We start from the raw sequence: 14812 nt of genomic DNA on the forward strand, positions 1-14812 counted from the left end.
CACTCATTAAAATATGACATGCTAAAGAGTTGATGTTGGACAAGGAAGACGACGTAATGAGTCATGTCTTTCTTATATCTGAGATAAAGTATGTTGTCATGGATCCTCTAACTTGTTGAGCTTTCCTTTCCCCCTCATGCTAGCCAAATTCTCAGCACCAAGTAGAAATACTACTTGTGCTTTCAAATACCCTTAAACCAGTTTTGCCATGAGAGTCCACCATATCTACCTATGGATTGAGTAAGATCCTTCAAGTAAGTTGTCATCGGTGCAAATCAATAAAAATTGCTCTAAATATGTATGATTTATTGGTGTGGGAGAAATAAGATTTATACGATCTTGTGATGTGGAAGTAATAAAAGCGACGGACTACATAATAAAGGTTCACATCACAAGGGGCAATATAAAGTGACGTTCTTTCGCATTGAGATTTTATATATCCAACCATAAAAGCGCATGGCAACCTCTGCTTCCCTCTGCGAAGGGCCTATCCTTTATTATTATCTTCTACCTTATGCAAGAGTCATGGTGATCTTCACCTTTTCTTTTTCATTTTATCCTTTGGCAAGCTCAGCATGTTGGAAAGAACATGATATATATATATATATATCTAATTGGATGTAGGGGAGCATGAACCATTATTGTTGACATTACCCTTGAGGTAAAAGGTTGTGGGGCAAAACTATAAGCCCTTATCTTTCTCTGTGTCCGATTAAAACTCCGTAACCACAAGTATCGCGTGAGTGTTAGCAATTATGGAGGACTAAATGATAGTTGAGTATGTGGACTTGTTTTTTAGCTCTGACATAGACTCTTTCCGATGTTATGATAAATTGCAATTGCTTTAATAACTGAGATTATAGTTTGTCGGAGCCCAATAAGGTTTATGATTTATACTTTTGCATTGTGAATAGATCATCACTTGAACATAAGTAATCATATGACAAAATCTATATATGTTGCTGTTATGAGAATAATCATGATGCCTTCATATCCGTATTTTATTTTTATCGACGCCCCTACCTCTAAACATGAGGACATATTTATTGTTATCGGCTTTTCGCTTGAGGACAAGCGAGGTCTAAGCTTGGGGGAGTTGATACGTCCATTTTGCATCATGCTTTTGTATCGATATTTATCGCATTATGGACTGTTATTTCACTTTATGTCACAATACTTATGGCTATTTTCTCTTATTTTACAAGGTTTACATAAAGAGGGAGAATGCCGACAACTGGAATTCTGGTCTGGAAAAGGAGAAATATTAGAGACCTATTATGCGCAACTCCAAAAGTCCTGAAACTCCACGGAACGTCTTAAAAGAAATAAAGAAAAATACACGCCAAAGATGAAGGCCAGGGGGCCCACACCCTTCTCACGAGGGTGGGGGCGCGCCCTCCTACCTCGTGGGCCCCTGGTGGCTCTCTAATGCCCATCTTCTCCTATATGAGGTCTTTCGATGAGAAAAAAATAAAAAGCAACTTTTCGGGACGAGACTCCGCCGCCACGAGGCGGAACCTTGGCGGATCCAATCTAGAGCTCCGGCAGAGCTGTTCTGCCGGGGAAACTTCCCTCTCGGAGGGGGAAATCATCACCATCGTCATCACCAACGCTCCTCTCATCGGGAGAGGGCAATCTCCATCAACATCTTCACCAGCACCATCTCATCTCCAAACCCTAGTTCATCTCTTGTATACCATTCTTGTCTTAATGTCCGGGATTGGTGCTAGTAGGTTGCTAGTAGTGTTGATTACTCCTTGTAGTTGATGCTAGTTGGTTTAATTGGTGGAAGATCATATGTTTAGATCCTATATGCATATTATTACCCCTCTGATTATGAACATGAATATGCTTTGTGAGTAATTATGTTCATTCCTGAGGATAAGGGAGAAGTCTTGCTATGAGTAGTCATGTGAATTTGGTATTCGTTTGATATTTTGATAAGATGTATGTTGTCTAGCCTCTAGTGGTGTTATGTGAACGTCGACTACATACCACTTCACCATTATTTGGGCCTAGAGGAAGGCATTGGGAATTAATAAGTAGATGATGGGTTGCTAGAGTGACAGAAGCTTAAACCCTAGTTTATGCGTTGCTTCGTAAGGGGCTGATTTGGATCCATATGTTTCATGCTATGGTTAGGTTTACCTTAATACTTTTCTTGTAGTTGCGGATGCTTGCAATAGAGGTTAATCATAAGTGGGATGCTTGTTCAAGTAAGAACAGCACCCAAGCACCGGTCCACCCACATATCAAATTATCAAAGTATCCAACGCGAATCATATGAACGTGATGAAAACTAGCTTGACGATATTCCCATGTGTCCTCGGGAGCGTTTTTCCTATTATAAGAGTTTGTTCCGGCTTGTCCTTTGCTACAAAAGTATTGGGCCATCTTGCTGCACTTTATTTACTTTTGTTACTTATTGCTCGTTACAACCTATCTTATCACAAAACTATCTGTTACCACTTATTTCAGTACTTGCAGAGAATACCTTGCTGAAAACCGCTTATCATTTCCTTCTGCTCCTCGTTGGGTTCGACACTCTTAATTATCGAAAGGACTACGATAGATCCCCTATACTTGTGGGTCATCAGGGTTAGCCACTGATGATGCATCAAGACGAATATGCTCTCGTTGACAGAACTCTTCCATCGCACCCTTGGACAAATTAGTGCCATTATCAGTTATAATGCTGTGAGGAAAGCCAAACTGGAAAATCACCTTTTTGATGAACTGAACCACTGTTGCCGCGTCACACTTACTGACCGGCTTTGCCTCAACCCACTTTGTGAATTTGTCAACCACCACCAAAAGGTGGGTCTTTTTTATCTTTGGACCGCTTGAAAGGTCCAACCCTATCCAGCCCCAGACTGCAATCAGCCAAGTAATTGGAATCATCCGTAATTCTTGAGCCGTCACATGAGCTCGTCTTGAAAATTTCTGACAGCCATCACATTTACTAACCAAATCCTCTGCATCAGCATGAACCGTCAGCCAATAAAACCCATGACGAAAAGCCTTGGCTACAAGGGACTTAGAGTCGGCATGATGACCACAATCTCCTTCATGAATCTCTCGTAGAATCTCACGACCTTCTTCAGGAGACACACAACATTGAAATGCCCCTGTGACACTGCAATGATGCAACTCTCCATTGGCAATAGTCATTGACCTAGACCGCTGGGTTATCAGCCTAGCTAAAGTTTCATCTTCAGGTAACTCTCCCGGGTCATATAAGCCAAATATGGAACTGTCCAATCAGGAATAGCATGAAGAGCCACCACCAATTGTGCCTCCAGGTCAGGAATAGCAAGATCTTCTTCCGTAGGCAACTTAACTGAAGGGTTATGCAGAATATCAAGGAAAACATTAGGTGGAACCGACTTACGCTAGGACCCTAACCGTCTCAAAGCATCAGCCACCTCATTCTTCCTGCGATCAACATGTTCCACTTGATAACCTTTGAAATGACCAGCAATAGCATCCACCTCGCGGCGATAAGCCACCATGAGTGGGTCCTTAGAATCCCAAGTGCCTAAAACTTGCTGAGCCACCAAATCCGAGTCGCCAAAACATCTCACCCGACTTAGATTCATCTCCTTAGCCATCTGAAGACCATGGAGTAAGGCTTCATACTCAGCTGCATAGTTAGTACAAGGGAACATCAACCTTAAAACATAACAAAATTTATCACCTCGTGGTGAAGTCAAAACAACTCCAGCCCCGAGCCCTCCAATTGCCTGGATCCATCAAAGTGAATAGTCCAATACGTGCTATCTGGCTTCTCCTCACGCATCTGCATCTCAGTCCAGTCACTGATAAAATCCATGAGTGCTTGAGACTTAATAGCCGTCCGAGGCATATACTTCAAACCATGGGGTCCAAGCTCAATGGCCCATTTAACTACCCGACATGTGGCCTCTCTGTTCTGAATAATATCCCCTAAAGAAGCAGAACTAACCATAGTGATGGGATGACCAAGGAAATATTGCTTGAGCTTTCAACTAGCCATGAACACCCCATATACCAGCTTTTACTAATGTGGATATCTCTGCTTGGACTCAATGAGCACCTCACTGATGTAATAAACTGGCCGTTGAACCGAATATTCCTTGCCTGATTCCTTCCTTTCCACAACAATTGCCAGACTAACAGCTCGACTATTGGCAGCCACATATAATAGTAAGGGCTCTTTATCAATAGGGGCAACAAGGATCGGCGGCTCAGCTAACTGTTTCTTCAAGGCTTCAAACACCTGATCAGCAGCATCACTCCAGACAAAGTGATCTACTTTCTTCATCATCTGGTACAGAGGGATAGCTTTTTCTTCCAACCGGCTTATGAACCGGCTTAAGGCCGCAATATGACCCGCCAGACGCTGAACATCATTAATACATGTCGGTTTAGCCAAGGAAGTGATGGCCTTGATTTTCTTCGGGTTAGCTTCAATGCCCGGTTTAGAAACCAAAAAACCCAAGAGCTTTCCTGCTGGTACAGCAAAGACACATTTGGCCGGGTTAAGCATCATCTTGTAGACCCAAAGATTGTCAAAGGTCTCTTTCAAATCATCTATCACGGTTTCCTTCTTCCTGGTCTTCACAACAATATCGTCCACATAAGCATGAACATTGCGTCCAATCTGATCATGAAGGCAATTTTGAACACAACGCTGGTAAGTCGCCTAGGCAGTCTTGTGCCCAAAGGTCATAGACACATAGCAGAAGGCTCCAAAGGGAGTGATAAAGGCTGTCTTCTCCTGGTCCTTAACTGCCATCTTGATCTGATGATACCCAGAATAAGGATCGAAAAAACTCTAACACTCACAACCCGCCGTAGCATCAATAATCCGATCAATACGAGGGAGAGCGAAAGGATCAGCCGGATAGGCCTTGTTAAGGTTTGTGTAATCCACACACATGCGCCAAGTACCATTTTTCTTAAGTACCAACACCGGGTTAGCCAACCATTCAGGACGAAAACTTCAACGATGAACCCAGCTGCCAAGAGCCGGGCCATTTCTTCACCAATGGCCTTACGCCTCTCTTCATTAAAGGGACGAAGGAATTGCTTAACCGGTTTAAACTTTGGATCAATGTTGAGAGTGTGCTCAGCGAGTTCCGTCGGTACACCTGGCATGTTTGAAGGCTTCCATGCAAAGATGTCTCGGTTCTCACGGATGAACTCGATGATCGCGCTTTCCTATTTCGGATCCAGATTAGCACTGATGCTTGATACGTCTCCATCGTATCTACTTTTCCAAACACTTTTGCCCTTGTTTTGGACTCTAACTTGCATGATTTGAATGGAACTAACCCGGACTGACGCTGTTTTCAGCAGAATTGCCATGGAGTTATTTTTGTGCAGAAATAAAAGTTCTCGGAATGACCTGATAATCAACGGAGAATATTTTTGGAATATATAAAAAATACTGGCAAGAGAATCAAGGCCAGGGGGGCCATACCCTTTCCATGAGGGTGGGGGCGCGGCCCCTTGCCTCATGGGCCCCCTGGTGCTCCACCGACCTCAACTCCAACTCTATATATTCATGTTCGGGGAGAAAAAAATCAGAGAGAAGGATTCATCATGTTTTACGATACGGAGCCGCCGCCAAGCCCTAATCTCTCTTGGGAGGGCTGATCTGGAGTCCGTTCGGGGCTCCGGAGAGGGGAATCCATCGCCATCATCATCATCAACCTTCCTCTATCACCAATTTCATGATGCTCACCGCCGTGCGTGAGTAATTGCATCGTATTCTTGCTGGATGGTGATGGGTTGGATGAGATTTATCATGTAATCGAGTTACTTTTGTTACGGTTTGATCCCTAGTATCCATTATGTTCCGAGATTGATGTTGCTATGACTTTGCTATGCTTAATGCTTGTCACTAGGGCCTGAGTGCCATGATTTCAGATCTGAATCTATTATGTTTTTATTAATATATGTGAGTTCTTGATCTTATCTTGCAAGTCTATAGTCACATATTATGTGTTATGATCCGTTAACCCCGAAGTGACAATAATCGGGATACTTACCGGTGATGACCGTAGTTTGAGGAGTTCATGTATTCACTAAGTGTTAATGCTTTGGTCCGGCACTCTATTAAAAGGAGGCCTTAATATCCCTTAGTTTCCAATAGGACCCCGCTGCCACGGGAGGGTAGGACAAAAGATGTCATGCAAGTTCTTTTCCATAAGCATGTATGACTATATTCGGAATACATGCCTACATTACATTGATGAACTGGAGCTAATTCTGTGTCACCCTATGTTATAACTGTTGCATGAGGAATCACATCCGACATAATTATCCATTACTTATCCATTGCCTACGAGCTTTTCACATATTGATCTTTGCTTAGTTACTTTTCTGTTGCCACTGTTACAATTACTACAAAACTACTACTGTTACCTTTGCCACCGTTACCACTACTATCATATTACTTTTATACTAAATACTTTGCCGCAGATATTAAGTCTTTCCGGTGCGGTTGAATTGACAACTCAAATGTTAATACTTGAGAATATTCTTTGGCTCCCCTTGTGTCGAATCAATAAATTTGGGTTGAATACTCTACCCTCGAAAACTGTTGCGATCCCCTATACTTGTGGGTTATCAAGACTATTTTCTGGCGCCGTTGCCGGGGAGCATAGCTCTATTCTTTGAGTCACTTGGGATTTATATCTGTTGATCACTATGAAGAACTTGAAAGATGAAAGAACCAAGATTTTTCCCTCAACTACGAGGGGAGGTAAGGAACTGCCATCTAGCTCTGCACTTTGATTCACCTTCTGTTTTGAGTAAACTTGCAACCCCTACTCCTGCTATTCATTTTGATATGTTGCATGTTATTGATGATGCCACTTCTGCTCTGCATGATACTTATGATGAAACTACTTCTATGCTTGATACTACTGTACCATTAGGTGAATATCTTGATGAACAACTTGCTAGGGTTAGAGAGAATGAAATTATTGAAACTGATAATATTGATGAAAGTGATGATGAAGATTCTCTCCCTAGATATGAATTGCCTGTTGTGCCTGAGGGTTTGTTATGGATGAAGATACTGCTAGAGACTTCTTAGCTTGCAATGATAGATATGATCTTAAGAAACTGTTAGCTAAGCTGAAAGAAAAATCTTTGAATGCTAGAATGAAATATGACCCTGCTTTTGCTACTTCACCTATCTGTATTTCTAATAAGGATTATGATTTCTCTATCGATCCTGAGTTAATTACTTTGGTGGAATCTGATCGTTCTTATGGCTATGAATCTGAAACTGTTGTGGCACATCTTAGTAAATTAAATGATATAGCCACCCTGTTCACTAATGATGAGAAACTCGCTATTACTTTATCCTTAAGTTGTTTCCATTCTCATTAAAGGGTGATGCTAAAACATGGTTTAATTCTCTTGATCCTGGTTGTGTGCGTAGTCCCTAGGATATGATTTATTACTTCTCTACTAAGTATTTCCCCGCTCATAAGAAACAAGCTGCTCTAAGGGAAATATATAATTTTGTGCAAATTGAAGAAGAGAGTCTCCCATAAGCTTGGGGGGGCTTCTCCGATTACTTAATGCTTTTCCTGATTATCCTCTCAAGAAAAATGAAATACTTGATGTCGGGGATATGCCCCGTGGTATGACCCGGCCGGAAGTATGACCCGGCCAGGCTTGGTGTTTTCATTGGTAACCTGCCGGAGTGGCGACTCACGAGCCTGGCGACTCATGGATGGCCCTAACGTCGGGTCAGATAGAAAACTAGGCCCAAGGCCCAGAAGGCCGGCTCATGTTATGGTGGGCCGGTTTAAGAGGAAAGGCATAATGAATATTCTCCTATAAAGGAAGCAAGACTAGGACTCCACTTGTAATAGGTTAATCCTAATCCTACTAGGACTAGTCATGTAACCCGCCCCTTCAACATATATAAGGAGGGGCAGGGCTCCCCAAAGAGGGGGAAGGAGCAGAAACAATCTCTAGGGTTAGACACAACTAAAGGAGAGCCGGCTTATGCGACGACTCTCTTATGAGCATAATAAGATCTAGCCCAAACAACATGTAGGGTTATTACCGGATGATGTTTCCCGGGGCCCGAAGCTGTCTAAATCCTTATCTTATGTTGCGTCTCTCGATTCCGCTCAACCCCTCTGAAGCTACCACATAGATGCGTTGCCTCGCGACTAAGTCCTGACACTAAGGACATCTTCCGTGACAATTTCACAATAGTTGGCGCCCACCATGGGGTTCGCACACGGTGGTATTGAGTTCTTGGAGGGATCTCTCATATGGATCGAGAAGCTCACAGTTTACTAGATGATGAAGAAGAAAAGGCTCACAGGATAACCCGGCATAACATAACTTTGGGTACAGCCGGTAAAGTTCATCATTGAGTCGGGATTAAATTTTTGAGTGGGTAGCACAAGGTTAAAGTTCAAGAAGAATTAGGATCGCTGGGCTTATGTGTGTTCGCTGCCACCGTCCTACGATCCACCAAGATCGACAGGTGTTTGTTCCCTATACAATTAAGATATCTAAGCAAAGTCGATCTTGAGGTTTTGCTGGAAGGCGCCAGGAGCAAAGACCAAGACCAAAAGAGATGAGATCAGACAAAAACCGACAGCGACCTGGACCTCGTTTCGGCCTTGTTTTTTTGCTGCACCGTGGACAGCTCTCAGCAGCCTCAAATACTGGGTTGGCTAATATTATTAAATTAGATCTGAGGCGAACTGCGGTCCGAGCAACACAGGGATCAATCTGGTCTGATTTTATTAAACTAGATTTACCTTGTTCTCCTCTGGACTGAGGGTCACACGGAAGATGCTGGTCCTCTGGACCGACCCGTACAAGAATCCAGTCGCCAGGGCCTTTTCTTTTTTCCTTGGTGCTACCGATGATACATCTCCTGATTGGAAGGATCGCTGCTACATCCGTTTGGAAGAGTCAAAGGTCATCATTAGAGAAAGTACTAAAAAACATCCAATGGAAATCATGCCTTATCATGAGGCTCAAGCATACAAGTGAAGGAAAGAAAGAAGGGAACGGCCTTGACCCGGCTTCAGGATTCGGTCACGACCCGGACTATGATTGGTTGCCGAGTCGTCCGCAGCGTGCAAGTCGCTGTCGAGATTACCAAGCCGCCGAGACAGTTAATTTCTACTGCGATACACTGTTTTGCTGATTTAAAATCCCCAGGCGTCAACTCACAAGCTGCTGGTGCTACGACATTTTGGGTAAAGGCTAAGGATGATTTCATCAACCACAAGTACTACTTGGTGCTCACGAGGAGTACTAGTACTAGTTGACTAATCTGGTATTAATTGCTGTGAACTGCTACGGCCACTCCACGATACTACGAGGTTCTATCCTTCTTATATATTTTATTAGCACATGTTATTTTTATCAAAGAAAAATTATTCTGGTCTGTGGTATTTTTTCGCAGGACTATTGTTTATTACAAAAGGTGTCGCACAAGAGGCGCGCACTAGCATTATTTTTGCACTAGCACCTGTCCGTGCCGCGCTGCTTGACGAGTACATGCGCAGGTTGCCGCCCCTGCTACATCAACATGACGCGGCTAACTCGGCCGTCCGCACGACTTACCGCGCCTGTGATTGACACGCCCGTCCGCATGGCTTACCGCGCCTGCGATTGATTTGCCGTTCGCGCGGTTTACCGCGCCTGCGATTCATTCGCCGTCTGCACCGGCTTATACGCCACAGCCGACTCTCCCCGTCCGCACCGGCTTACACGGCACGGCCAACTCATCTGTCCGAGCCGCCTCTGATGCTGCAGTCGTTTTATTGTCCGTCGTGTGGTCCGGCCTATTCAAAGTGCTGGGTTGACTAACGGACTTTACGCACAGATCATCTGTCATTCACAAACATCAGGTGATATCCATCTAAATTTGTCTTATTAACACTTATTCTTTTTTGTCAAAGAACAATTACTCTGCCCTTGTAATATTTTTACACAGGACAATTTTTTATGCTATTATACCACGGATACGGAGTGCATGCACTAGCATTCGTCCATGCCACGCTGCTCAACAGACATGCGTGCAAGCCGCCATTCCCGTGGTCCAGTCCGCATCAACTCGTCAGGACCGTGTGAATTGCCCAAAAAAGCGCGAACAGGCCGCCGTCCCCCGCAGTCCGGTCTACATCAACATACAGCCGACTCGCCTGCCCGTGCCGGCTTACAACGTCGGTGCCGACTCTCCTCGTCCACACCGGCTTACAACGCCGCGGTCGATTCATCTGTCTGCTCGCATGGCCGACTCGCCCATGATTGATTTCAGCTTCACCGTGGTGATCATCAACTCCGCGGTGTATATTTTCTGGCCTAACATATCAGGTGAAATCCATCCATTATATTTTTACATTATACATTGCTTTCTTTAAAAGAGAAATTACTCTGGCTTGCATGTTTTCCAATGCAGGACAAATTGTCTACTACAAAAAGGGGTTATTATATCATTGCACTGTTGAAGGACTCATACCGGTTTATATCATGGTCAAATATGGAGAGTCTCAAGCCAACTCCTCGAGTAGTCTTAAGACTTGGGGGCTACAATGACATGACTCGGGAACTCCGGGTCATTGGAGGGAATGATAACCTGGTTTCGGAGGACACCGCCATATTGATGAAAATTTAAAGACCGTCAGAAAATTGTCGGTTCAAAATAAAGATTCCGGTTTAAAATCCGGTTCAAGAGACATCTCTCTCCTGCAAAGCTTTGAAGCTCTCAAATCCGGTTCAAACATCCAGCTCAAGGTAAATTTGTCTTGCAAAGCTTTTAAGCTCTCAATTCCGGTTCAAACATCCGGCTCAAGGACAATCTATCTCCCACAAAGTTTTCAAAGCTTTCAAATCCGGTTCAAAGTTTCGGTTCAAAAAGAATTAATCTCTCACAAGATTCGAGTTCTCAGAAAAATTAAAGGTTGCCAAAGCGAACTTGCTGCCATGATGTGCGGTTCAAACATGGATATCCTGCCTTACGGCTTACCTTATTATGGTCACTTGGGGGCTTCCTATTCAAACATAGGTCGTGTTTGAACCAAAGAGAACATAGCTGTCGTAACCCTTTTGATCGGTGCAAAGCCAAACTCACTAGGGGTCTTCTTGATCGTATCCGAATCATAGCTTAACCCCTTTTGGGTCCGACTTGGATCGTATTTGAATCAGGGTCGTTAAAAACCTCTCAAGGTCATTTGGGGGCTTCCTGTTCAAACATAGGTCGTATTCGAACCAAAGAGAACATAGCTGTCGGTACCCGCTTGATCGGCGCAACGCCAAAGCCACTAGGGGCTACATGATCATATTTGAATCCTAGCTTAACCCCTTTGGAATGGTTTACTGATCGTATTCGAATCAGAAACCTCAATTTTTATTTGGTTTAAGTTTTTGCAAACAATCTTTTGGGTTTTGAAACTTTTTGCTCATATCTGAAGCATATATATGTGGTTTCTATTAACCCACCCTGGCTTTCGACAAACAAGTTGCCATCATATGACAATATTAATACTTGGAAGGTTTGACTTCTTAGTTTTGGGTTATCACCCTTACTGCACATGTCACATAGACCGACAGTGCAAATTCAATATCACAGGATAAGACTACATTTGGGTGGTTACCCGCCCTGGCTTTTGACATTAAGTCGCTAGGGCGTATGTTGTTTAAACTCTGTGCAGGATTTGTAGAACCGTGACTTATATAAATGCTTAAGTCCAAGCTCATCATTAAAATTGGTGCTTCAGAATGATCATCCGTGCTAGATTTTCTCAAAGGCTATAAATAGCCGGGTTATAAAAATTCCGGCTTACAATGGAGGCGTATTAAATCGCCATCGGCCAAGAGCCGCCGGGTATCTAAAACTCCAGATTTACTTATCAACAGATAAGGTACTTGAATCTTTAAATAGCCAAACTTGGCTAGATTTTCATTATGATATTGAATGATTGAGGTTTTCAAACCGGGTTATTCAAATCTTTAAATAGCCAAACTTGGCTGGATTTTCATTATGATATTGAATGATTGAAGTTTTCAAACCGGGTTATTCAAATCTTTAATAGCCAACATGGCTGGATATTTATTATGGTTATTAGTAACTAATATTATGATTGAGGTTTTCAAAGTCGCTTCAGCGCAATGGCTAGTATTTTATCAATGGATATGATTTATTCTACAATGAAAGGAATAGTCCCGAGTCGCTGCAGGCTTACAACCCGACACTTGGGGGCTACATTATTCAAATTGAGATTACATCGAATATGCAAAGTCCCATGTTACTGCCAGCTTGCACCATGGCACTTGGGGGCTAATGCAAAGTCATTTTTACTAGCCTTCTTGAAGATCCGACTCATCACTTCATAATGAGCCGGCCCTTGGGGGCTACCAATTGCTCCTGTCAACAATTCAGGGTACACAAGCTTCAGCCCGTTATATTGAAAGATTCACTATTCAGTTAGTAGAGTACAAAGCTCTTAACCTTGTGGACGTGGGTTCAAGCCCCATGGTGGAGATCATATTATATGATGTTATTATCAATAAATTATATACAAAGTCCCAGCTCAGTATTATCTTACTAAGCTGTCCCTTGGGGGCTACACGTTGCTGTTCAAGTTTACATGGTTATATCTACAAAGTCCCTGCTCATTATTGCATAATGACCCGGCCCTTGGGGGTTACACTGGTTGAAGTTTTCATGAGCATAAGGTAATTACAAGTCCCAGGTTGCTGCAAGCATGACAACCCGGCACTTGGGGGCTACATGTGATATGCATATAAGGGAGAAAAAAATCTTCAAATTCTCAGTTTGGAGTAGACCAGATTAACCCGGTGTCTGCAACAATCATGACCCGACATCATTTATTTATAAACCGACAATTTTGGCAATCATAAATTGGCAAGATCTACATCTTTAAGCCGGGTGAATATCAGTTGAATATTTCAAGACCAATATTTTTGTCAAGTAAGAGCATTGACGGCCGATTCAAATGGATTATTTCTTAAAATATTTCTCTACAAGAGCCAATGTCAGCAAATTGGTTATGAAGCTGGCCTATTGACCCGGATTTTTTAGAAGAAGTGCCTGGATTTTTTGCATTGACAAGGTTTGGACATATCCGTTAAAAGAGATTTGCTATAAGATCTTGAGTATGCATCCAGGAGGAAATGACAAGGACTTAAAGATGATCAGGTGCCGGTTCAAGAGAACATTTAACCCGGATCACAACCTATCAAGTTTGTTCTTGTGTTTATTTTACAGGATTAGTTTAACATGGATAAATCCAAATTAAACTGGGGGCTAATATCGGGGATATACCCTGCGGTATGACCCGACCGGACTTGGGGTTTTCATTGGTAACCCACCGGAGTGGCGACTCACGGATGGCCCTAATGGCGGGTCAGATAGAAGACTAGGCCCAAGGCCCAGAAGGCCGGCTCATGTTATGGTGGGCCGGTTTAAGAGGAAAGGCATAATGAATATTCTCCTATAAAGGAAGCAAGACTAGGACTCCACTTGTAATAGGTTAATCCTAATCCTACTAGGACTAGTCATGTAACCCGCCCCTTCAACATATATAAGGAGGGGCAGGGCTCCCCAAAGAGGGGGAAGGAGCAGAAAAAATCTCTAGGGCTAGGCACAACTAAAGGAGAGCCGACTTATGCAGCGACTCTCTTATGAGCATAATAAGATCTAGCCACAAACATCATGTAGGGTTATTACCGGATGATGTTTCCCGGGGCCCGATGCTGTCTAAATCCTTGTCTTATGTTGCGTCTCTCGATTCTGCTCAACCCCTCTCAAGCTACCACATATATGCGTTGGCCTCGCGACTAAGTCCTGGCACTAAGGACATGTGCCGTGACAATTCCACGACACTTGATATCTTTTATAATGGACTAACTGATGCTTGTAGAGACCACCTGGATAGTTGTGCTGGTTGTGTTTTCAGGGAAAGAACTATTAATCAAGCTGAATTGCTATTGATTAATATGTTGAGTAATGAAAATGATTGGACACTTCCTGAACCAACTCCTAAGCCAACTCCGAAGAAAAGGGGTATTCTATTTCTCAGTACTGAAGATATGCAAGAGGCATAGAAATCTATGAAAGAAAAAGGTATTAAACTGAAGATGTTAACAATTGACCACCTATTGAAGAAATACATGGTCTTGATAACCCGACACAGGTAGTAAAGGTAAATTCTCTCTATAGATTTGATGAAGGTAATATTCCTCGTAATAAGTCTGCTAGCCAATGCTTAGATGAGTTTGATAATTTCATTGTTAAACAAGAAAACTTCAATGCTTATGTTGGTAGACAATTGAAACGTAATGCTTATATGATTGAACACTTGAGTGATTATATGTCTAGAGTTAAAGGTGAACTTAAACTTATTAGTAAACATGCTTCTATGGTTACCACTCAAGTAGAACAAGTACTTAAAGCTCAGAATAATTTGCTCAATGAATTAAATAATAAGAAAAATGATAATGTTGTTAGAGTTGTGACTAGAGGGGCTAAAATGACTCAGGAACCTTTGTATCCTGAGGGCCACCCTAAGAGAATTGAGCAAGATTCTCAGAGAACTAATGTTGATGCACCTAGTTGTTCTAAGAAGAAGAAAATGAAAAATGATAGGTCGTTGCATTCTTCTAGTGAACCTATTGTTGATACACCTAAGAATCCCAATGATATTTCTATTTCTGATGCTGAAACAAAATCTGGTAATGAACATGAACCTAGTGATAATATTAATGATGATGTTCATGTTGATGCTCAACATAGTAATAACAATGATGT

Source organism: Triticum urartu, chromosome 7A (assembly GCF_056163025.1).
Source record: "Triticum urartu cultivar PI428250 chromosome 7A, HENAU_Tu73, whole genome shotgun sequence".
Lineage (NCBI taxonomy): Eukaryota > Viridiplantae > Streptophyta > Magnoliopsida > Poales > Poaceae > Triticum > Triticum urartu.